This window comes from Bos taurus, chromosome 5, assembly GCF_002263795.3.
Source record: "Bos taurus isolate L1 Dominette 01449 registration number 42190680 breed Hereford chromosome 5, ARS-UCD2.0, whole genome shotgun sequence".
NCBI classification, from domain to species: domain Eukaryota; kingdom Metazoa; phylum Chordata; class Mammalia; order Artiodactyla; family Bovidae; genus Bos; species Bos taurus.
Window position 1 is genome coordinate 83,576,285 of NC_037332.1, and position 3,808 is coordinate 83,580,092.

The following is a 3,808-nucleotide window of genomic DNA, read 5'->3' on the forward strand; positions in this document are numbered from 1 at the left end:
TTAAGGATTTGACCTCATGCAGTTATAGGAAAGGGGACTTCCTAGGTGGCGCTAGTGGTAAAGAACCTGCCTGCCATGCAAGAGACTAAAGAAACACTGGTTCGATCCCTGATCAGGAAGATTTTTTGGAGGAGGGCATGGCAACCCACTCCAGTATTCCTGCCTGGACAGTCCCATGGAAAGAGGAGCCTGGAGGGCTACAGTCCGTGGGGTCACAAAGAGTCAGACACGACTGAAGTGACTTAGCACGCACTCAAGCATGCACACACAGTTGTAGTGAAGAGCTGGTGAAGAATTCAGCAGAAGCCTGCTGCAATGGCATCGGCCGTTGAGTCTGAAATCACTAAGTCAGTGGGGCTGGCGGTCAGAAAAAAAACCTGGGTGTGAGGCATGGACGGGCAAGGGCAAGTTACAACCCAGGAGGACAAACTTAAGATTTGCATCTGGCTCTCACAACCTCCAAACTCAATGGCATAAAAAGCTGGTGGCCTTCACCATGGAACGGAATGCATCTGACCCAGGACTCAGAGAAGCTGAAGGAGGTCTGATGGGAGCTGGAAAATGGAAGACTGTTGTGTCTAGCCACTGTTCACACCAGTATCATGAGCAGGAGATCAGGTTTCGGTGGTAGCTATTGTCTACTCCTTCTGAACTTAATAACTCTTGTTTCATTCCCACCTTCCATATCTCAGGAAAATACTTCCTGTGGTCAAAAGTAACCTCCAATCCTCTGAGAGAGGGGATTCTGGGAAATGTAGTTCTAGTAAGCTAAATTGAGGTAGTGCAAAGCCACTCCACTGGAGTAGAACTTGATGCTCCTCAATAGTGATGCTTTCCTTGTTCTGGACACACAAAGGACACATTTCCCAGCACCCACTGCAGCTGGGGGGAGACACACTACTAGGTTGGTTTTTTGGGTTTTTTTTCCATATTTTTTTAAGGGTTGTTTTTGTTTTGTTTTGTTGGCCACATTGCACAGCATATGGGATCTTAGTTTTCTTGATCCAACCAGGGATCAAACCTATGCCCCCTGCAGTGGAAGCACAGAATCTTGACTCCTGGACTGCCAGGGTTGTCCCGAGATTTATTTTTCATTGGGGTAACTTTGGTTTATAACATTATACATGTTTCATGTATAGAACATTATATTTCCATTTCTGTAGGCCCTACAGCTTGCCCACCACCGAAAATTTAGTTTCTATCATCACCATATAGTTGATCCCTTTTACCCATTTCTCCCCTCTGGTAACCACTATTCTGTTCACTGTATCTACATGTTTGTTTTTATTTGGTTTAGTTTGTTCATTTATTTTATCTATTTGATTTTTATATTCCACATCTGAATGAAATCCTATGATATTTGTCTTTTTGCATCTGACTTATTTCACTTAGAACTGTCAAGGTGCATCCATGTTGTCACACATGGCAAGATTTTGTCTTTTTTATGATTCATCAGTATTCCATTGTGTGTCTATATATACCACATCTTCTTTATCCATTCATCCATTGATGGGTTCTTAGGTTGTTTCCATATCTTGGCTATTGTAAATAATGCAATGATGAACATAAAGGTGCCTGTATCTTTTCAAATTAGTGAATTCACATTCTTTGGATAAATGCCCAGAAGTATCATGGCTGGATCATATGGTAATTTTAGTCTTAACTTTTTGAGGAATCTCCATACTGTTTTCCATGGTAGCTACACCAACTACAGTCCCACCGATATACCAGGGTTCCCTTTCCTCCACATTGTTTGCAACATTTGTTATTCCTAGCATTTTTATAACACCCATTCTGACAGGTGTGAGGTGATACCTCATTGTGGTTTTGATTTGCATTTCCTAACTAGTGATATTGAACATCTTTTTAGCTGACTCATTTGAAAAGACCCTGATGCTGGGAAAGATTGAGGGCAGGAGGAGAAGAGGATGACGGAGGATGAGATGGTTGGATGGCATCACCAACTCAATGGACATGAGTTTGGGTGAATTCCGGGAGTTGGTGATGGACTGGGAGGCCTGGAGTGCTGTGGTTCATGAAGTTACAAAGATTTGGATATGACTGAGCAACTGAACTGAACTTTATGTGCCCATTGGCCCTTTGTATTTCTTTGAAAACATTTTTTTAAATTGGGTTATTTGTGTTTTGTTGTTGAGTTATAAGTGTTCTTTATATATTTCAGATCTTACTCCCTTATCAGATATAGAATCTGGATATAGATATAGGATATATAATGTTTTCTCCCATTCTGTAAGTTGTCTTTTCATTTTGATGATGGTTTCCTTTGCTGTGCAGAAAATTTCAGGATTGATATAATCACATTTGTTTGTTTTTGCTCTTGCTTTTCTTGCCTAAGTAGACATATCTAGAAAGACATTGCTAACACCAATGTCAGAGTGCATACTGCCTATGTTTTCTTCTAGGACCTTTATAGTTTCAGGCCTTACATTCAAGTCTTTAATCCGTTTGGAGTTGATTTCTCTGTATGATGTGAGACAGTGGTTCTGTTTTATTTATTTATTTTTTGTGCATGTGGCTGATATAACTAGTTGTGAACAGTGAATTGTGAGTGCAATTGACAAGTGGAGGCAATAAAAAAAGTCTCTGCACAACCTCAAGTTCTTTTCCCACCACTTTAATCATGGAGGCCAAAATGGAACCATCCTGAAACCCTGAGTCAGCTCTTTGAAGAGAACTACCCTGGAGATCCTTGATACACACAGCAAAATTTATATGAGTAAAAAACTTAACTGTGGTAAGTCATTGACATTTAAAAGTTTAGTTTCCTGTTAAATAAATGAGATGTGTATGCAATGGTATATGCAATGGTTACTATAGCATAACACAAGTCTACCTGACTAGTACAGACATTTGTATTAGGGACCAGAAAACTGACCCAAATGTACAGCTTCTGAGATGTATCCAAGAAAAAGATGAAGAAAAAAGTCTATGTTTACAAACTCTATTTATAATTTAAAAAATTGAATGCAGTACAAAGGCCCAGTAATTTGGGTGTGTTTTAAAATTTATGATTCAATCATGGAATGGACAGGTGTGTGTGTGTGTGTGTGTGTGTGTGTGCATGTGTTAGTCACTCAGTCATGTCCAACTCTTTGCAACCCCATGGACTTGTAGATGGCCAGGATCCTGTCTATGGGACTCCGCAGGCAGGAATACTGGAGTGAGTTGCCATGGCCTTCTCCAGGTAATCTTCCCAGCCCAGTGATCGAACCAGGGTCTCCTGCACGGCAGGCAGATTCTTTACCGTCTGAGCCACCAAAAGTATGTAAACTGAGGCTACACTGGAAAACAGGCAGAATAAACTTTAAAAATGCCTACAAATTTTATGTACACTATTAACTATAGAAGAGCATGTTTCTCAAAAAGACTTGAACAAAATCCACTATAATGCTATTTATTTTAAAATAACTATGGGATTATATATTATTTTCCTTTTTCATTTTCTAAGTTGTTTTTGGTTTAAACATCTTTAAAAGGAAATGAAAGTTGTATTAAATCCAACAAGTGTTTTCTAAGAATAAGTTTTCCCAAATTCATTTACATTTTATACGATCATTGAAATTATGGATTAAGTAAATACTATAGCCACAGTTTATATTGATTTCAACAAGACGTTAAAGAAAAGTTGAATGATTTTTAAAGACAAGATACAAAACATGTCCTTGATGAGAATAGAGTTCTACAAATAGGTATGCAAGTAAACTTGAGGGAATTTTACTTGACGTGAGATTTGAGTAAAATATCCTTGTGTATGTGTGTGTGCTCAGTCATTCAGTCATGTCCAGCT